Here is a 23,053-nt window from a genome sequence, read left to right on the forward strand (position 1 = left end):
AACATTGTTTTCTTTTTTCTACTTTTTTTTAAAAATAAAATTTGTAATATACCTTTAATAATTAGGCTGATTAGGATTTTTGCCCCTCAAGCTTTAACACGTACTAAATCATACCCCTTAACTTTTAAGGTCGTTAAAAATGCCCCCTGAACTATTGAGATTGTTAGATTTAAGGACTTTTGTCCAATTTTAGTAAAAAAAAAATTTAACATAGATGAAAGTTCATGAGACATGATTTAGTACATGTCAAAGTTTGAGGGACATGATTTGGTAGATATCAAAGTCTGGGGAGCATGGTTTAGTACCTAAACAATCACTGAAATAGTAAAATTGAATGAAATTAGACAAAAGTCTTTAAATCTAACAATCTCAATAGTTCGGGAGAAATTTTTAACGGCCAGAAAAGTTCAAGGGAACATGATTCGGTACATGTTAAAATTTAGGGGGCAAAAATCCTAATTAGCCCAATAACTATAATGTGGACAATTATGAAAAAAAAATAGTTAAAGAATATTTCTAAATATTAAAGCAAGATAAAGGGTGTATTGGTGCACCATTTTTTAAGGGTTACACCGTAGATACTTTTTAAGATATATACTACTACTAAATTCTTAACATGTACTTATTTAAATAAATAATATAAAATAAAAAAAAATTAGAGAAAATCCGTAGTAGGAACATAAAAGAGTATTTTGGTAAACCCATTATTTGTTTCGATATTTTGGAGAGTTTTTTAGTCCAATTTTTTTAATGATTCTCTGTGTTATAGTTATTTAGGACCACCTGTAAATTTTTAAAAAATTCTGAATAGTTTTACCATGCCGAAAAATAAAGTTAAAATAGTTGCTTAATACATATATAAAAAAATATCATGCATGCAACAAAATATTTAATTTTTTTAGCATTGTAAACTAAATTAATTGCAATATATTTGGTAATATATATTAGGTGGGAAAAAAAAGAATTCGATTAGGACATATGTAATTTCTGTTTTCGGGAATATACGATACCCTCGAATGAAGCAATAATAATTCCATACCACAAATGAACTTTAATTCATTTTTTTTTTCAATCATGAACTTTGATTAATTTTGTGATAATATAATAGCTATATTTTTTTTTTTATTATTAATTAATCAAATTTGATTATATCTAGCGCCAGTAGTCATGGCGACGGATCGATCAATATGTACAACAAAATATACGTTTTAAGTTTTTTGAACGCGTGTGGTAAACTGTAATATCAAGAACTCTTTTTTCGGTACTGTAAACTATTCAGAATTTTTCAAAAATTTACAAGGATGATACTGTAAATATAACGAACACTGCTATGAAAAAAAAAATTAAAACAAAATATTTCGGCATGTAATTTCGGACATAGAGATTAACTATGAAGTTGTAATTAGCATTTCTCTATTATGAATCTTCGATCGTATGCATGCCTCCTAATAAGCCAACACCTCTACTCCCTAAGGTTAGCCCCAAAATTAAACTATAATATTAATATTATACGGTGCTTTGTGTAATAAAGAAAAATATATTATTTAGTGATGTAATAAAAAATAGTTGCTTGCAACGTGTGGACCGTTAGCCAGGTGAGATGGTGCTTTATAATGAACCCTCAGAGGGTCACATGCTTGTCAACTCTACTCCCCAGGTTGGCAGCGTGCGGTGCTTCAGACTTCAGCCACTTGAAGCTCCTAACCATCTTATAGGAATGGTACCACGTCCCTATAAGGGTGGGCGGAGAGAGCACCATCCATATGACTAGGGAGTACGGCCCACCAGATGCATCCCAACTACTTTGCCCCACTTGGTTACAGGCCCACGTGACTGGACCCGGCGATAGGACTGTATAAAGTAATCAATATAAACATATTAAAAAAGCTATAACAAGTCGATGTGGGATTTTTTTCTTCCTTAAACCAAACCAAATCAAAAGTTGTTCTTCTCAGTTAGTGTAAAAATGATGCTATCCGACTCTCCACTCCTCATCTCACTGCACAACAGAGTCAGAGAGACCAAAAACCTCTTTTTCCCTCTCGACCAAGGAACCCAATCACCGGCGGCGGCGCAGTTGCTTCGTCCTCTAAGACCGTGTATGTCGTTTTAGTATTTTTTTTTTCCTTTCTTTCTTTCTTTCTTTCTATGTCTATCTCTTCGTGCCTTATGTATGAATTTTTGTTATTGCTCGGTATTAGTTCTCATAGGGCTTGATTTTCTTCCTTCACGCTGGGTTTATCATACAATACAAGTTTAGAATTAATTTTTTTTGGCTTCGTGTTTCTTTTAACTCGTTGCATTCCATTTTTAGGATTTAAATCTGTATAACATTTTCTGTATCGTAAAATAGCATAAAATGCCTGAAGGTTTCCACTTAGAACGCCCTCTGTTCGCCGGTGCCTTAACTAGCACCTTCCCTCAAAGGTTCCAGGTATTTTTTTTTTCTTTTTATTTATTTATTTTATTTTAATTTTATCTCACAAAAAAAGTAATATTCGAGAAGTTCCAGATCATCAGGTGAGGACTGAGGAGCTATGCTTCTTTCTAGTTTTCACTTCGTTTCTTTGAATACCCAATTTTTCATTTTAAGCTTCTGGGCATTAAAGATTTGTTTTTTTCTTTCACTTATGTTGTTTATTTATGCATTATTGATTGTTTTTCTTAATTATTTTGTGGGTTTAAAGGAGGTGTTTGTGGATCCTTCCCGGGATGAAAGTTTGATCTTTGAGATATTAGAATTGAAGGAAGAAGTTGGTGATGATGGAAGTGCTTCATGGTTTTCTTCAAGACCTTGCCTCTGAACAAGAATCTGAAGGCTGCATGGTAATTAAATTTTTCCCTATTATTGTTCACACTCATTAATTGTGTATTCATCTATCAATTGCTAACTTGATCATATTTTCCTTGTCTTAGATTGTTTATGGTTTTATTTTGAAAGGGTTATCCAATTTGTTTCGTATAAATGCGTACATGTTAATTTAGTCCTCTTCAGTTCTTATTCTCTAGTTTCTATCTATGTAAGATGGTAATTAAATGCCGATATATTATGATACTAGCTTTCGCAATATTTGGATATGAGAAAAGTTTCCCCAATAGTAGCTGAGATATGATTCAAACTATTGTGCCAAAGACTAATTTGCCTCAAATTAAAATTCAGGTGATTGAACAGTCAGCAGTGACTTAGGCCCCTGGACTGTGCTATAGGAGCACACCTGCTGTCATTATAACTGCAGTAGGCCAAATGGTATGTGTCCATAGTAATCTTTTAGGTTGTGTTTGCTGTTGGTTATGGGTTTTTACTTTCTTTAGTTTGCCTTCACATTTAAGTAATGGATGATTGGCCTTTGGTCTATTGTGTGGAATCATAAATGTCACCAACCTTGTATCTGTCGTAAACTTGTGATTATTGATGCTAGGTATCTGTTCTTCTACTTCCTTCAATGTGCCTCTTCTGTAGGGACAAAGATGAAAAAACAAAAGGGAAATTGTGTTCAAATATGTATATATTTCAACATTTTCTTTCAAGTAACCTTACATAATATATCCTTTTCCTTTTCGGATGACTGATAATGGAATGGAAGAGAAATAGTGAAACAATGTGCTGCTTCATGACCTGATTAATCATTATCGATATTGAATATTATCTCCAAATAATTTGTATTGAACTACCATTAGAAACATTTACGAAGAACTATGATGATTGCAAGAAGTGCTTTTGAAGCATGGCTTGTAGTTTCTCCATTGCATGGAAAATATTCTTTGTTTATCAAACTTCCTTTGAAGAATCTCAAAGTTAAACTGTATTAACCTTTTGGGCTCATATCAATTCATTATTTTGGTTACTTGAACATAGGCTATCTCTAAGGGACGGCAAGGTAGGGAAGCACAAAATGTTGTGAGGGTAAGTTATTTCTCTTCTTTTTTAAAGCTAGTTTACTATTTTCTTTCCACCAGCTAATTACGGTTTAGTGTTTCTGTGCTCTATTAATATTTTATTGTTATCTTGTAGGTATATGTTGCAAATGTTCGTCTTAAAGAAGTTAACACGGATATCCTAATTTCTGCATATGAGCCGATTCATATAAAGTAAGTACTAGGAGTTTGTGTTCTGCTGCAACAAGTTCTCGGTTTTTTGCTTTTCTTTCTGAGAGTACAAATCATTGATTAAATGCTATCACCTGTACTTGAATAAATAACACCTAAAAGAAGAGCATCTACACATGAATATACTTACAACATTCAGTCAATCTATGCATAATTTCTCTTGTATTTCAATAATTTTAAACAACTAACAAGTTGAAACATGTTATATTAATTGCAAGTGTAAAATTAATGCCTCTTTTTCTTCCAAATGTTAAGATGTTGAATTTCAAGGATACAAATGTATTTCCTCTCAACATAAATTTTCCTGCCACTAGTGCTTTAGTAATGTAAAGAGGCAGAGCATAATCTTCCTCCTCTGCACCCTCCTTGTGTTAGATTCTCCGATTGTGGTTCAGTTCCCAAATGTTTGAACAGAAATAGATGGTAGATGGTAACAACACTGTTTTGTGCTGTGTTAATATTTCCGACGCCCTCACGCTTTCCTTATTGTTTTCAGTCCATTGAGTGAAAGTGCTACCGCCGTCGGGGCTGGTGCTGCCACTCCTGCCGAGCTTTCTGGATGTGTGCCAATGGTTGAGGTCTTCAAACTTGCTGTCTCAACGTTTAAAGTCAACAACTGGGGCCTTTTTGGAAGTGTATAGATGAGTCATAGGGCCATGTATAGATTATACATGAATAGGGTGGTTGTTTTGGATTTAATGATTATTTTTTGTTCAGAAAGATTGTTGCCAGTCACCAAACTTAGTTTCTGTTGTCATCTTCCATTTTCTTTGAATGTTGAACTGAATGGCTTCTTGGTTTGGTGACTTTGGTCTCAGTCCTTTTTGTAGAGTTTGAATTGTTAAAATTACTTTCGGGTCGTCTTCCTCTCATGCCCTCTCGCACTGGAGATGTTACTGCTTGTGTTCAGTTTTACACAATAAAAATTAACCTCATGGTAGGGCTTTGTAAATGATATCACTTCTTTTTTATTTTTTTAACAAATTTTTGTGTTTCATAAATTGACCGGAATTTCATTGAATTATAAAACTTTAAAACTTCAACTTTTTGAAAGAAGAGTTAGTGACCACATTTCAGGTGTAATTTTTTTTTCTTTTTTTTAGTCATGTATTTTTTAACTTTTTTTTTTTTTTGATTCAACATGTACTTTTTAACTTGATGAAAGCGCTTTAAGGCCACTCGGTTAAAGAAATATAACTAATTCGATGTTATATATAGTTTTTAGAAAAATAAAATTTATCCTAAATCTCGCTTAAATACAATAGTATAAGTGCCCTTTCGTAAAAAAAAAAAAAAAAAAAAAAAAAAAAAAAGAAAAGAAAACAATAGTACATAATGCACAATGTTATTTAATAATCCCTTTACTTTAGTTAAATAACATCTCCAATCAAAGGTAGGAAATTGATGAGCATAATTGTATATAAAAGTATATGTTAAGAGTGAGACTAGTATAGTAACTCATACTTATTGAATGGGAAGTGAAGTTGGTTCAATAAGCATGATTAGCGAGAACCGGAAAAGGTAGTAGTACACCTAAAAAGAATAAAGAAATATAATTCTCTTAATTTCTGTGGAACTGATTAGTTTATTGGTGCTCATATAGTCATATGTTAGACATGGAAAACAAAGCACAGCAATATGTGTGTGTTGTCTTTAACACGTGGGAAAAGCCTTTGATGTCCTTTGGTAACTAACAACCATATAAAAAAACTTGGAAACTATGCATTTGATGTTCATCTTCTTAAAGAGTTCTTCAGTAAGCAAGTTCAATACTTCAACACTAAGCAGAGAAAGAGAAAAAGAATGTACAAGTCGAAGCTGCAGGAGCTTTGCCACAAGAATCAATGGGGTTTACCAAAGTACACCTCTATGAGATATGGGCCAGATCATAACCCTCTCTTTGGAGCCTCTGTTTGAGTCAATGGCATTTCTTTTGACTCTTTCGTCGTCTTCAAATCCAACAAACAAGCCCATAACCATAATGCCATGCTTGCTTTTCTTCACTTCAATTCTCCACCTCCTGGTTCACTTTCTTTCCTTCTTTCTTGTGTTATATAATGGTTTGTCCCCAATTAGTTTCTTTCATTAAGCATATTGATTCTTATTCGATTGTGTCATCAATGGCATAGGCTGAACATGTCACAGTTGCAACACCTATGGTTGAAGAAAGCAACCAGAATCTTGATATTCGATCGAATGATCCTGGCTTGAAAAGTGGTAAGGAGCTTCAACTTAGTAAGTTTTTAAAAGCTTTCTTAAGCTAACTTGATTTACCATACTCAGAAACTACTCCAAAAAAAAAATAATGATAATAATAATTGCTTGTTAAGTTAAACAATAGCTGAGATTATAAACCATATCATTTTTTGATGGTACTTCTTTGGCTAATGATGTAGAAACATGTCTCTTAGAAGTATCATATTGCTATTAAAAGGTCATATGTACCTTTATATGTGGTGAAAGATTGATATAGAATAAAAAGGATTGTAAAGATTATGCTGAAATTTGTTGGCTGTAACATCCTTTTGCTTTTCATTATGGTTTAGATTCTTCAACAATAATCAAAACCAACAAGTGGAGAATCGAAGCATCGAAGAAAACGGAGATTCTCAAGATGCAGTCAGATGATTTGGGCATCAGTGTTGGTGATGGTGAGGAGACTAAAGGTACATAATTTCAAAGTATATGTATATATAATTCTATGTTATACAGAAAGGTAATTAGGTAGTATCTATTGAAGTGAAGTTATTTTTGTTGGGATTGTCAATAGTTTAATTTCTCGAGAGTATTATGTTTTAGTCCTAATATTTTAGATTTTTCATTATCTGCAATCATCCATAGTATTCATGTGTTTCTTATTTTAAACTATCAAAGTTCATGGTGTCAACTTCTATAAGTTACACAAAATTGAACTAAAGCACATTAGTCTTTGTTAGAAATGTTCTTTTGAACCCTTAAATTTTTTAAGACTAATGAAATTTCACTCATGTATATATATATAAACTATTGTCCAACAAGAAGCAACCGTAAATATGCTAGACAGAGAAATTTCGGTTTGCCAGTGTACTTTTGTGAATGTGATCAGTGTCCTGAGGCCACTCAGTTTATGGCAACGATTCTGAGTTGGTGACCAAATTTTTGAGAGCTACGGATCCTTCAACACTTCGAAAGACGCTCGAAAGTGATACTGCAAAGGTTGCTTTAATGTCTTTCTTAATGGAAAACTTTCAAGAGGCAAGCACTCCAAAGTAGCTAAGAGCTTTTTCTTTTCTTCACAAATCTTTAGATGCTGCAAAGCTTGGTGTTTTATAGAACTGTAGTTGTATTTAGTTTTAGTGAAGAATGTTTAGAATGGGTTTCTATATTGGAATTTTCTTTCTACTGCTTCAGTTACATGTTCTGCAGCATCATATCTGTGTGGATGAATATATAGAAAATTGTTAGTCTAATTTACTTTTTTCCATCTACAGGACGAGTCTCGAGTTTACAAGAATCTCTTGCAAGAGCTAGTTCGTAGAGAAGATTTAAGCACTCCGCTTTATAAAACTATAAAACGTGGTGAACCCCACAAGCCTATTTTCTTTACTAGTGTGGAGCCGGATGGAGAAATATTCCATGGGAAAGCAAAGAAATCCAAGAAACAAGCAGAGTTGGATGCCGCAAGAGTCGCCTATGTCGCTCTTCGAGAACGTAAGTCCGAAAAACAAGCTTCATTCTTTCTAATTGATTCCTTTTGCTGACTCTAATCTTCTATGTTCAAGTGAATCTTATTTTGGTAGTTTGACTAGTTAGGATGTAGCAGCTTTACAAGTAAATCAGAAACTGGAATATACATTAAAAAGGTAACCAATTACCATGAAAATAGTAAATTATGAAATGAATAATGTGTTTATTTTCATGACATCTATCTTCAGGTGGATCAATTCAGAATGTCAACTTCACTTCCTCTAGTTTAGGAGCACATACTCCCAAATCAACTTGGAGCTCTTGTGTGGCCTATGACTTGGGGCAGAGTCTAAAACACCAATGCATTTTGGTTCCACATCAACCTCAGATTTATGTTGAAGCTAAAGAGAAGTTTGGTACATTAGCAGATTCAGCAGAAACCACTGTAAGCACAATGGAAGTGGACAACTCATACCCTGCAATAACATCTCATATGGTAAATTTGAGTTTATATTTTTTTTTTTTTTTGGTAAATTGCGGCATAAATACTTAATGTTTCAGATTTTATACACTTAAATACTAAATGTTTACATGGGTTTTTTGCACTATTTTTTGATAGTTTTGATACCTTTTACGACTTTTGTGCCTTTTTTGGCTTTTGTGCCATTTTATGGCTTGTCCCTATTTGTTTAGGGTAATTTTGTAGTTTGGTCAATTGGCAAGAGAAGTGATTTTGCTCATGATTTCTATTTCAACGACTTGTTCTTTTTTGACAGATAAGTATTTTAAGTTTAAGTCCTTATGTTAAATATGGATTTTTTTACTATTGTTATTTCACATTATCTTTTCATTATATTAAATATGATTTCTATTTCAACGACTTGTTCTTTTTTGACAGATAAGTATTTTAAGTTTAAGTCCTTATATTAAATATGGATTTGTTTACTATTGTTATTTCACATTATCTTTTCGTTATATTGTGTAGTAATAGAGTTTTATTTTGTTATTTTGTAGGTTATTTTGTGGAGGGCACCTACAATTACAGAGAATTACTAATAATCCTAATTTTAAACTTAATTTGTTTGATATAATTTTTCAACATTTTTATATTAGGGTGCTAGTTTATTTTTGGAAGCAAAAATACCTAATATTACAATTCTCTTACACCATTACTATCACTTCCGTTAACTCATAAATATGGACACGTGGATGGTTCAGATGCATTACATTTATTTTTATTTTATTTTAAAACTTAATATTCTTAATATCATAAACTAAATGCTACTTGTTTCAAAAAAAAAAAAAACCTGTTCTCATAACAATTTTTATATGATATTGGCACTTCAATTCGATAATAATGTTCCATATACTACACTGGTTCACTCAGCTACGGTAATTTAGTATTGCATCTCTCTTATTTTTTAAAAAAAAACAAATAATATTTAGTTTTTGATATTAAGAATATTAAATTTTAAAATAAAATAAATAGTGAAAATTACATAAAATATGAGATTTTGTAAAAAAGTTACAAAAATATGGCATTTATAGGTTTGCCACTCTTCTATGACATTTTTTCACATTTAAGACTTTTTATGGTATTTGATATGCCATATTTTTATAAACCTATTATACAAACCCATATTTCATGGTTTTGTTTCTAACTTAATTAGTTTTATTTTTTTTTTAGTTTATTTTACATTTACATTTTAGGGTTTCTTTCTATTTGAAAAATTTACACGAAATACTAACTTTTTTTTTTCACACATTACAGTTATAATTTGACAAAGAAATTTTTACATTTATACTTTTTTTAATTTTTTTCTTTTTTTTTTTTTAGTTTTTTACTTATTAAAGTTTTAAAAGCTTTTTTTGTCGTTTTTATATATTTTTTGGTAAATTTTGGCTCTATTTTTTCTTTTTATTTTTTAAGTCAGTTGTTGACTTTTTTCTTTCTTTCTTTCTCTCTCTCTCTCTCTAATTTTCATTTTTTTTTTTCTAATTTCTCTTTGTGTCTCTCTCTCTTTTTTTTTTTTTTCTCAAACTATTTTTTTTCTCTTTGTATATATATAAATATATAGGGCAATTTACACTAATATATACATTATATAATTTTATTACAATATATGTGCATAATAATTTATTTTCATATAATCATACATTTTATCTATTATGAAGAAAATTATTTTCAATTTATTATACAATATATAAATCGTAAGTATTTGATTATTTAATTTATTATCACTCATTATTATAGTTATTGAATGATATATTATTAATTATTTTATATTTTTATATAATTTTAAAAATCAACCATTATTATAAATATTGAAAGTTTGTATTTAGATTAAATCACTATTTAATTTTTTCCTATAAAGCTATTATTCAAATACATACTATATCCAAATACAATATACTCAAATTTTAAACATTTATGTTTATAAAAATTATAATAAGAAGATTAGTTTTTTTTTATTTATTTTTATTTATTTACAAGTGTTTTCTTTTTATTTGTATTTTTTGTATTATTATTTGTGTTATAAATGTATGCAAATTTTTTTGTTTATATTTTGTTGATATATTATCACATTTTTATTTATTGTAAATGATTCTCAATATTGATTTTTTCTATAAATAATTTTGTGTTCATTAAGTAAATCATATGCACATATACTTATCTACAATTTATGTTTTATTTTTTCTAATTAAATAATGTTTGAAGTTTATAAAGTTATGTTTGTTTATTTATTTTTTGATGTAAGAATTGTTTTTTAATAGATAAATTTATTCACTAACTCATTAGAAAATAATCAACATATAGAAATAATAGAAAAAATATATTTATTTTAGTATAGTATAAATATTAGCTATATGTCTATTTTTATGTTTACAATTATAATAAACATACCAATAATATAAAATATTTTGTATGTATATATGTGTTTCTTTTATTTTCTATTAATTAAACATATTAATTTAATAAACAAAATAATAATATTCACATAGGTTTATTATATCACTGTATGTGTGTCATGTTTATTTTTTAGTAATTTTTTTAGAAAATAAATAATATACATAAAAAAATTGTTTATCTTTTTTTTTTTTTTGTGTCTTGTTTATTTTTTCTAATTAAATAATATTTAGAGTTTATAAAGTTATGTTTGTTTATTTATTTTTTGATGTAATTGTATTGTATTTCTATAGAAACAATAGAAAGAAAAAATATTTATTTTAGTATAGTATAAATTAGCTATGTCTATTTTTATATTTACAATTATAATAAACATACTAATAATATAAAATACTTTGTATATATATGTTTATTTTATTTTCTATTTATTAAACATAAAATTTAATAAACAAAATAATAATATTCACATATGTTTATTATATCACTCTATGTGTGTCATGTTTATTTTTAGTAATTTTAAACATTGATTTATATTTATATACATTAATGTTTATAATTTTTATATTTATTTTATTGAAAAAAAAACTTATTAGATTATAATAATTCATACTAAAATATATAATAAATATTTATTATTTAATAAAATAAATATTTAATTTGTTTATTTTTTATAAAACTATTTATTATTTATTTAATTAATTTTACGGAATTATTTATTTTGAATTTTTATTATTACTAATATTTAAAATATTAATATAATAAATATAAGGATAAGATATTATAAAATAATATTACCAATATTAATTACATTAATCTATTTATGGTAATTAGTTTAATCATTAATGATTTATATTATTTAATAATTAAAATATATGGTTTTATGTAATAAGTTTTCAAAATGTATAAATTTTTTAAATAATTTTTTTCCACATTTTTTGTAATTATTTTGTTTTTGTTGTACATTTATGAAAAAAGTCTTATATATAATTAGTGTACATTTTTGTATCTCATTTTTTTTACGTAAATTAAACTTGTTTTTCTTTTATTTAAACTACTATTTGTTTTTTTTTGTTAAAAACTAATTATTTTAATAAAAACAGCAGAAGAAAAAAAAACCAGTTTCATTAAAATCATCGTGAAAAAAAAAGCAATATAAAAAATCATAATCTCAAAAGAATACAAACTTTAAAAACTAGTTTCATCAACATTGAAAAGAAACTATTAATTTCATTAAAAGAATAAAAAAAATTGTTTCATCAACAAGATAATGAAAAAAATTACAATCTAAAAACGATACTACCTTTAGAAACTAGTTTCATCAATATTAAAAGAAACTAATTATTTCATTAAAAGAGGCAAAAAAAAAAAAATAGTTTCATCAATAACATAATGAAAAATACACAATACCTAATAGAACTAAACTTTTACAAACGATACTAAATTTAAAAACCAGTTTTGAACATATAAATTTTATATCAATACCTAATAACCAAACTTCTAACTTCATTCTTTATTTTGGCATTTAATTTTTATTTGCTTGCTCAAAAAATATAATTGATTTAAACATACATTATGTAGCAAATATAACAAAGAGAAAAAGAAACTAAAATCAAAGAGAAAAAAAAGAAACAAAAAAAAATTAAAGAGACAAAAATGCAATAAAAACCATAAAAGAATAACAAAAAAAAACAATGGAATGTGAGAAACCGATTAGTAAAACAACCAAAATAAAAACAAACAAATAAAAACCAAGCTTTCTTGAAATAATCAAATAAAAAATTGAAACTTAAAACTCAATTATGAACAACAATAAAAAAACAAGCTTATGAAAACTAGTTACTTAAAAAAAAACAATTATGAAAATAATAAAATAATATGTGTGTCGAAACCGATTATTTAAAATAAAATAAAAATTGTTGTTCAAATATCATACAATAATAAAACCGATTGTAACGCCCTTACTTACGTAAAATAAGATGCCATAAATAAACCGGCGTTAAGATACTAATGTTGCCTTTATTAAAAAAATAACAATTTTCAAAACATGGGTACCCAAATTAAAAATAAAGTATTACCACTAGTAGGGAAAACTAATAGAAAATTTAAACGACAACATCCTCGATAAGTTTAATAAATTAAAAAAAAACTTTCAGCGGAAGATGGCCAAGACCACACGCAGCTACATGATCACACGAGATACACCCCATGCCGCCGGACTCAACTTGTCACCGAAAGCTTACGTACTTACTTATCTCGCACATGTGGGTAAATAAGGGGTGAGCCGCAAAGCCCGCAAGGAAAAACAAAATACTATGTACCAACATTCACACATCATAGCACAAACATATACATCAAACATACAATAAACTAATCATAAGTATAAATAGAGGCCACACAAATACCGAAATACCACACACTCACACTCCAAAGCTTCCATACAAATCTGGAAGTCTTACGTTCTTAACCGTAACGCAAGCACCAATAACCAAGTGCACCCTTACGTACACCGCCTCACTTACCACATCACCATACATGTGTGGTTTCCAACCACTTCCAAGTACTGGAACATGATTAAATGACCATATACAATCCATCGACAAAACACTAATATTTCACCGAAACTATCACATTCCACAGCTTCAATACAATTTATTCAAGCACTCATACTAGGTACTCAAACCATATAAAAAGCAAGTATAAAGTATAATTATTTTTCCTTACCTCAACTCCGCTGTAATTAATTCCTACGATACCTTCTAGGCCCTATAACATTTAACGAAACCCTTAGTCCACCGATAAACTCAATATATTTATTACTCTTACCGTACAAACAACTTTAGCCTAGAATTTGACTTATAAAACGTTTGAATTAGAAGTCAAACTCGTTCACAAAGTTTTTAGTTAATTGAAAGACCTTTCTAACGATATCAAGATCATCAAATGCGGGCATCCTTTTTCAATAAACTAGCGGACAAGCTACACTATCTCCGTTACATGTACTCAACAATACCTTCCACTGGTCTTAGCCATTCCTCAGCTTCCATTGGATCTGAGCCCCCTTCAAAATTTGGTGGGTGTTGCTTGCGGAACCTTTCATATATTGGTTCCCATCGACCCTCCCAAGACAAAGTGTATTACACCGGCAAAAATCGATGTTGTCCTTGATTGGGTTGTTCCTGACGGTTGTGAGCCTCTTCATCTCGCTTCCTAATTTCTTCCCTGAGACGAGCAACTTCTTGCGCCAAATCTTCTTGTTGTGGTGGCACCACTACAGGGGCGTTTTGGTGTTCTTGGCCAACTACCCCAGCAGGGACTTCGTGGTTGCCCCCACCTTGACCTCGGTTGTTGTCCATTTACGGGGGCATTTTGATTCTCCCGGATCACCGCCTCGACAGTACATGCCGGTTTCCCCGCCTCGACCGCGACCTCGACCGCGAGCACCTCCTCGCCCCGACCTCTAGCTCGGTCTCTTACGCCGCTCGACCTCGACCGTGAGATTCTTTCTTCTCGAGGAACCAAGTATTAATGAAATTATACCTATAAAAAATGAAATTATAGAATTAATATATGAACTAGGCCTTATTATTATATGTAGTTATTAATAATTGAAAAAAAAAAAACTTATCGTGAGATAGTTCTAGTACATCTTTTATATATACTAGGTGAGTATTCTAGATGCAGCGTAATTTTTCTTATTTTATTTCATTTATACTTTTTGTTTGCTTAACTTTTATTTTATAAATAATTGTAACAAAATTTTATATAATGTAAATTTTGCATCTTAATTATAGTACAAATTATATATTTATTATTATATTGGAGATAAGAGAGTAAGAATAAATCTTTAAAATGGGCATTATAGATTTTTGAACATTGTTTTCTTTTTTCTACTTTTTTTTAAAAATAAAATTTGTAATATACCTTTAATAATTAGGCTGATTAGGATTTTTGCCCCTCAAGCTTTAACACGTACTAAATCATACCCCTTAACTTTTAAGGTCGTTAAAAATGCCCCCTGAACTATTGAGATTGTTAGATTTAAGGACTTTTGTCCAATTTTAGTAAAAAAAAAATCTAACATAGATGAAAGTTCATGAGACATGATTTAGTACATGTCAAAGTTTGAGGGACATGATTTGGTAGATATCAAAGTCTGGGGAGCATGGTTTAGTACCTAAACAATCACTGAAATAGTAAAATTGAATGAAATTAGACAAAAGTCTTTAAATCTAACAATCTCAATAGTTCGGGAGAAATTTTTAACGGCCAGAAAAGTTCAAGGGAACATGATTCGGTACATGTTAAAATTTAGGGGGCAAAAATCCTAATTAGCCCAATAACTATAATGTGGACAATTATGAAAAAAAAAATAGTTAAAGAATATTTCTAAATATTAAAGCAAGAAAGGGTGTATTGGTGCACCATTTTTTAAGGGTTACACCGTAGATACTTTTAAGATATATACTACTACTAAATTCTTAACATGTACTTATTTAAATAAAATAATATAAAATAAAAAAATTAGAGAAAATCCGTAGTAGGAACATAAAAGAGTATTTTGGTAAACCCATTATTTGTTTCGATATTTTGGAGAGTTTTTTAGTCCAATTTTTTTAATGATTCTCTGTGTTATAGTTATTTAGGACCACCTGTAAATTTTTAAAAAAATTCTGAATAGTTTTACCATGCCGAAAAATAAAGTTAAAATAGTTGCTTAATACATATATAAAAATATCATGCATGCAACAAAATATTTAATTTTTTTAGCATTGTAAACTAAATTAATTGCAATATATTTGGTAATATATATTAGGTGGGAAAAAAAAGAATTCGATTAGGACATATGTAATTTCTGTTTTCGGGAATATACGATACCCTCGAATGAAGCAATAATAATTCCATACCACAAATGAACTTTAATTCATTTTTTTTTTCAATCATGAACTTTGATTAATTTTGTGATAATATAATAGCTATATTTTTTTTTTATTATTAATTAATCAAATTTGATTATATCTAGCGCCAGTAGTCATGGCGACGGATCGATCAATATGTACAACAAAATATACGTTTTAAGTTTTTTGAACGCGTGTGGTAAACCGTAATATCAAGAACTCTTTTTCGCATCGTAAACTATTCATAATTTTTCAAAAATTTACAAGGATGATACTGTAAATATAACGAACACTGCTATGAAAAAAAAAATTAAAACAAAATATTTCGGCATGTAATTTCGGACATAGAGATTAACTATGAAGTTGTAATTAGCATTTCTCTATTATGAATCTTCGATCGTATGCATGTCCTAATTAGCCCAATAACTATAATGTGGACAATTATGAAAAAAAAATAGTTAAAGAATATTTCTAAATATTAAAGCAGTAAAGGGTGTATTGGTGCACCATTTTTTAAGGGTTACACCGTAGATACTTTTTAAGATATATACTACTACTAAATTCTTAACATGTACTTATTTAAATAAATAATATAAAATAAAAAAAAATTAGAGAAAATCCGTAGTAGGAACATAAAAGAGTATTTTGGTAAAGCCATTATTTGTTTCGATATTTTGGAGAGTTTTTTAGTCCAATTTTTTTAATGATTCTCTGTGTTATAGTTATTTAGGACCACCTGTAAATTTTTAAAAAAATTCTGAATAGTTTTACCATGCCGAAAAATAAAGTTAAAATAGTTGCTTAATACATATATAAAAAAATATCATGCATGCAACAAAATATTTAATTTTTTTAGCATTGTAAACTAAATTAATCGTAATATATTTGGTAATATATATTAGGTGGGAAAAAAAAGAATTCGATTAGGACATATGTAATTTCTGTTTTCGGGAATATACGATACCCTCGAATGAAGCAATAATAATTCCATACCACAAATGAACTTTAATTCATTTTTTTTTTCAATCATGAACTTTGATTAATTTTGTGATAATATAATAGATATATTTTTTTTTTTATTATTAATTAATCAAATTTGATTATATCTAGCGCCAGTAGTCATGGCGACGGATCGATCAATATGTACAACAAAATATACGTTTTAAGTTTTTTGAACGCGTGTGGTAAACTGTAATATCAAGAACTCTTTTTTCTTGTTCGTAAACTATTCGTAATTTTTCAAAAATTTACAAGGATGATACCGTAAATATAACGAACAACTCGCTATGAAAAAAAAAATTAAAACAAAATATTTCGGCATGTAATTTCGGACATAGAGATTAACTATGAAGTTGTAATTAGCATTTCTCTATTATGAATCTTCGATCGTATGCATGCCTCCTAATAAGCCAACACCTCTACTCCCTAAGGTTAGCCCCAAAATTAAACTATAATATTAATATTATACGGTGCTTTGTGTAATAAAAAATATATTATTTAGTGATGTAATAAAAAATAGTTAACGCGTGTGGACCGTTAGGGTGAGATGGTGCTTTATAATGAACCCTCAGAGGGTCACATGCTTGTCAACTCTACTCCCCAGGTTGGCAGCGTGCGGTGCTTCAGACTTCAGCCACTTGAAGCTCCTAACCATCTTATAGGAATGGTACCACGTCCCTATAAGGGTGGGCGGAGAGAGCACCATCCATATGACTAGGGAGTACGGCCCACCAGATGCATCCCAACTACTTTGCCCCACTTGGTTACAGGCCCACGTGACTGGACCCGGCGATAGGACTGTATAAAGTAATCAATATAAACATATTAAAAAAGCTATAACAAGTCGATGTGGGATTTTTTCTTCCTTAAACCAAACCAAATCAAAAGTTGTTCTTCTCAGTTAGTGTAAAAATGATGCTATCCGACTCTCCACTCCTCATCTCACTGCACAACAGAGTCAGAGAGACCAAAAACCTCTTTTTCCCTCTCGACCAAGGAACCCAATCACCGGCGGCGGCGCAGTTGCTTCGTCCTCTAAGACCGTGTATGTCGTTTTAGTATTTTTTTTCCTGTCTTTCTTTCTTTCTTTCTATGTCTAGCTCTTCGTGCCTGATGTATGAATTTTTGTTATTGCTCGGTATTAGTTCTCATAGGGCTTGATTTTCTTCCTTCACGCTGGGTTTATCATACAATACAAGTTTAGAATTAATTTTTTTGGCTTCGTGTTTCTTTTAACTCGTTGCATTCCATTTTTTAGGATTTAAATCTGTATAACATTTTCTGTATCGTAAAATAGCATAAAATGCCTGAAGGTTTCCACTTAGAACGCCCTCTGTTCGCCGGTGCCTTAACTAGCACCTTCCCTCAAAAGGTTCCAGGTATTTTTTTTTCTTTTTATTTATTTATTTTATTTTAATTTTATCTCACAAAAAAAGTAATATTCGAGAAGTTCCAGATCATCAGGTGAGGACTGAGGAGCTATGCTTCTTTCTAGTTTTCACTTCGTTTCTTTGAATACCCAATTTTTCATTTTAAGCTTCTGGGCATTAAAGATTTGTTTTTTTCTTTCACTTATGTTGTTTATTTATGCATTATTGATTGTTTTTCTTAATTATTTTGTGGGTTTAAAGGAGGTGTTTGTGGATCCTTCCCGGGATGAAAGTTTGATCTTTGAGATATTAGAATTGAAGGAAGAAGTTGGTGATGATGGAAGTGCTTCATGGTTTCTTCAAGACCTTGCCTCTGAACAAGAATCTGAAGGCTGCGTGGTAATTAAATTTTTCCCTATTATTGTTCACACTCATTAATTGTGTATTCATCTATCAATTGCTAACTTGATCATATTTTCCTTGTCTTAGATTGTTTATGGTTTTATTTTGAAAGGGTTATCCAATTTGTTTCGTATAAATGCGTACATGTTAATTTAGTCCTCTTCAGTTCTTATTCTCTAGTTTCTATCTATGTAAGATGGTAATTAAATGCCGATATATTATGATACTAGCTTTCGCAATATTTGGATATGAGAAAAGTTTCCCCAATAGTAGCTGAGATATGATTCAAACTATTGTGCCAAAGACTAATTTGCCTCAAATTAAAATTCAGGTGATTGAACAGTCAGCAGTGACTTAGGCCCCTGGACTGTGCTATAGGAGCACACCTGCTGTCATTATAACTGCAGTAGGCCAAATGGTATGTGTCCATAGTAATCTTTTAGGTTGTGTTTGCTGTTGGTTATGGGTTTTTACTTTCTTTAGTTTGCCTTCACATTTAAGTAATGGATGATTGGCCTTTGGTCTATTGTGTGGAATCATAAATGTCACCAACCTTGTATCTGTCGTAAACTTGTGATTATTGATGCTAGGTATCTGTTCTTCTACTTCCTTCAATGTGCCTCTTCTGTAGGGACAAAGATGAAAAAACAAAAGGGAAATTGTGTTCAAATATGTATATATTTCAACATTTTCTTTCAAGTAACCTTACATAATATATCCTTTTCCTTTCCTGATGACTGATATGGAATGGAAGAGAAATAGTGAAACAGTGTGCTGCTTCATCACCTGATTAATCATTATCGGTATTGAATATTTTCTTTCCAAATAATTTGTATTGAACTGCCATTAGAAACATTTACGAAGAACTATGATGATTGCAAGAAGTGCTTTTGAAGCATGGCTTGTAGTTTCTCCATTGCATGGAAAATATTCTTTGTTTATCAAACTTCCTTTGAAGAATCTCAAATTTAAACTGTATTAACCTTTTGGGCTCATATCAATTCATTATTTTGGTTACTTGAACATAGGCTATCTCTAAGGGACGGCAAGGTAGGGAAGCACAAAATGTTGTGAGGGTAAGTTATTTCTCTTCTTTTTTAAATCTAGTTTAGGATTTTCTTTCCACCAGCTAATAACGGTTTAGTGTTTCTGTGCTCTATTAATATTTTATTGTTATCTTGTGGGTATATGTTGCAAATGTTCGTCTTAAAGAAGTTAACACGGATATCCTAATTTCTGCATATGAGCCGATTCATATAAAGTAAGTACTAGGAGTTTGTGTTCTGCTGCAACAAGTTCTCGGTTTTTTGCTTTTCTTTCTGAGAGTACAAATCATTGATTAAATGCTATCACCTATACTTGAATAAATAACACCTAAAAGAAGAGCATCTACACATGAATATACTTACAACATTCAGTCAATTTATGCATATTAGTTGCAAGTGTAAAATTAATGCATCTTTTTCTTCCAAATGTTAAGATGTTGAATTTCAAGGATACAAATTTATTTCCTCTCAACATAAATTTTCCTGCCAGCAGTGCTTTAGTAATGTAAAGAGGCAGAGCATAATCTTCCTCCTCTGCACCCTCCTTGTGTTAGATTCTCCGATTGTGGTTCAGTTCCCAAATGTTTGAACAGAAATAGATGGTAACAACACTGTTTTGTGTTGTGTTAATATTTCCGACACCCTCACACTTTCCTTATTGTTTTCAGTCCATTGAGTGAAAGTGCTACCGCCGTCGGGGCTGGTGCTGCCACTCCTGCTGAGCTTTCTGGATGTGTGCCAATGCTTGAGGTCTTCAAACTTGCTGTCTCAACGTTTAAAGTCAACAACTGGGGCCTTTTTGGAAGTGTATAGATGAGTCATAGGGCCATGTATAGATTATACATGAATAGGGTGGTTGTTTTGGATTTAATGATTATTTTTTGTTCAGAAAGATTGTTGCCAGTCACCAAACTTAGTTTCTGTTGTCATCTTCCATTTTCTTTGAATGTTGAACTGAATGGCTTCTTGGTTTGGTGACTTTGGTCTCAGTCGTTTTTGTAGAGTCTGGATTGTTAAAATTACTTTCGGGTCGTCTTCCTCTCATGCCCTCTCTGCACTGGAGATGTTACTGTTTGTGTGCAGTTTTACACAATAAAAATAAACCCCTAGGGCTTTGTAAATGATATCACTTCTTGTTTTTTTTTAACAAAATTTTGTGTTTGATAAATTGACCAGAATTTCATTGAATTATAAAACTTTAAAACTTAAACTTTTTGAAAGGACAGTTAGTGACCACATTTTGGGTAATTTTTTTTTCTTCTTTTTGTCATGTATTTTTTAACCTTTTATTTTAATTGATTCAACATGTACTTTTTAACTTGATGAAAGCGCTTTAAGGCCACTCTGGTTAAAGAAATATAACTAATTCGATGTTATATATAGTTTTTAGAAAAATAAAATTTATCCTAAATCTGCTTCAATACAATAGTATAAGTGCCCTTTCGTAAAAAAAAAAAAAAAAAAAAAAAAAAAAAAATAGTACATAATGCACAATGTTATTTAATAATCCCTTTACTTTAGTTAAATAACATCTCCAATTAAAGGTTGGAAATTGTTGGGAATAATTGTATATAAAAGTATGTTAAGAGTGAGACTAGTATAGTAACGCATACTTATTGAATGGGAAGTGAAGCTGGTTCAATAAGCATGATTAGCAGAAAAGGTAGTAGTACACCTAAAAAGAATAAAGAAATATAATTCTCTTAATTTCTGTGGAACTGATTAGTTTATTGGTGCTCATATAGTCATATGTTAGACATGGAAAACAAAGCACAGCAATATGTGTGTGTTGTCTTTAACACGTGGGAAAAGCCTTTGATGTCCTTTGGTAACTAACAACCATATAAAAAAACTTGGAAACTATGCATTTGATGTTCATCTTCTTAAAGAGTTCTTCGCAAGCAAGTTCAATACTTCAACACTAAGCAGAAAGAGAAAAAGAATGTACAAGTCGAAGCCGCAGGAGCTTTGCCACAAGAATCAATGGGGTTTACCAAAGTACACCTCTATGAGATATGGGCCGTATCATAACCCTCTCTTTGGAGCCTCTGTTTGAGTCAATGGCATTTCTTTTGACTCTTTCGTCGTCTTCAAATCCAACAAACAAGCCCATAACCATGGTGCCATGCTTGCTTTTCTTCACTTCAATTCTCCACCTCCTGGTTCACTTTCTTTCCTTCTTTCTTGTGTTATATAATGGTTTGTCCCCAATTAGTTTCTTTCATTAAGCATATTGATTCTTATTCGATTGTGTCATCAATGGCATAGGCTGAACATGCCGTTGCAACACCTATGGTTGAAGAAAGCAACCGAATCTTGATATTCGATCGAATGTTTCGGCTTGAAAAGTGGTAAGGAGCTTCAACTTAGTAAGTTTTTAAAAGCTTTCTTAAGCTAACTTGATTTACCTTACTCAGAAACTACTCCAAAAAAAAATAATGATAATAATAATTGCTTGTTAAGTTAAACAATAGCTGAGATTATAAACCATATCATTTTTTGATGGTACTTCTTTGGCTAGTGATGTAGAAACATGTCTCTTAGAAGTATCATATTGCTTTATTAAAAGGTCATATGTACCTTTATATGTGGTGAAAGATTGATATAGAATAAAAAGGATTGTAAAGATTATGCTGAAATTTGTTGGCTGTAACATCCTTTTGCTTTTCATTATGGTTTAGATTCTTCAACAATAATCAAAACCAACATGGGAGAACGAAGCATCGAAGAAAAACTGGAGATTCTCAAGATGCAGTCAGATGATTTGGGCATCAGTGTTGGTGATGGTGAGGAGACTAAAGGTACATAATTTCAAAGTATATGTATATATAATTCTATGTTATACAGAAAGGTAATTAGGTAGTATCTATTGAAGTGAAGTTATTTTTGTTGGGATTGTCAATAGTTTAATTTCTCGAGAGTATTATGTTTTAGTCCTAATATTTTAGATTTTCCATTATCTGCAATCATCCATAGTATTCATGTGTTTCTTATTTTAAACTATCAAAGTTCATGGTGTCAACTTCTATAAGTTACACAAAATTGAACTAAAGCACATTAGTCTTTGTTAGAAATGTTCTTTTGAACCCTTAAATTTTTTAAGACTAATGAAATTTCACTCATGTATATATATAAAACTATTGTCCAGTCAAGAAGCAACTGCAGAAATATGCTAGACAGAGAAATTTCGGTTTGCCAGTGTACTTTTGTGAATGTGATCGTTGTCCCGAGGCCACTCGGTTTATGGCAACAAGCATGTTGGTGACCAAATTTTTGAGAGCTCTGGATCCTTCAACACTTCGAAAGACGCTGAAAGTGATACTGCAAAGGTTGCTTTAATGTCTTTCTTAATGGAAAACTTTCAAGAGGCAAGCACTCCAAAGTAGCTAAGAGCTTTTTCTTTTCTTCACAAATCTTTAGATGCTGCAAAGCTTGGTGTTTTATAGAATTGTAGTTGTATTTAGTTTTAGTGAAGAATGTTTAGAATGGGTTTCTATATTGGAATTTTCTTTCTACTGCTTCAGTTACATGTTCTCAAAGATCATATCTCGTGTGGATGAATATATAGAAAATTGTTAGTCTAATTTACTTTTTTCCATCTACAGACGAGTCTCGAGTTTACAAGAATCTCTTGCAAGAGCTAGTTCGTAGAGAAGATTT

General features: G+C 30.4%; 2 long non-coding RNA genes and 2 pseudogenes across 2 annotated transcripts; all 4 read left to right on the forward strand.

Moving 5' to 3' along the window:
* The first annotated feature begins 1,539 nt into the window (after nucleotides 1–1,539).
* LOC133034717 (uncharacterized) lies at nucleotides 1,540–2,478 on the forward strand. Its single transcript, XR_009686093.1, has 2 exons — nucleotides 1,540–2,099; nucleotides 2,315–2,478. It is a non-coding gene; the product is annotated as an uncharacterized LOC133034717 (long non-coding RNA).
* Nucleotides 2,479–2,822: 344 nt separating this feature from the next.
* On the forward strand, nucleotides 2,823–4,913 carry LOC133034718 (uncharacterized). Its single transcript, XR_009686094.1, has 2 exons — nucleotides 2,823–3,904; nucleotides 4,013–4,913. It is a non-coding gene; the product is annotated as an uncharacterized LOC133034718 (long non-coding RNA).
* A 715-nt stretch (nucleotides 4,914–5,628) lies between these two features.
* On the forward strand, nucleotides 5,629–8,553 carry LOC133034103 (double-stranded RNA-binding protein 1-like; annotated as a pseudogene).
* Nucleotides 8,554–17,948: 9,395 nt separating this feature from the next.
* On the forward strand, nucleotides 17,949–20,517 carry LOC133034719 (uncharacterized; annotated as a pseudogene).
* The last annotated feature ends 2,536 nt before the right edge of the window (nucleotides 20,518–23,053 follow it).

This window comes from Cannabis sativa, chromosome 2 (assembly GCF_029168945.1).
Source record: "Cannabis sativa cultivar Pink pepper isolate KNU-18-1 chromosome 2, ASM2916894v1, whole genome shotgun sequence".
Classification (NCBI taxonomy): domain Eukaryota; kingdom Viridiplantae; phylum Streptophyta; class Magnoliopsida; order Rosales; family Cannabaceae; genus Cannabis; species Cannabis sativa.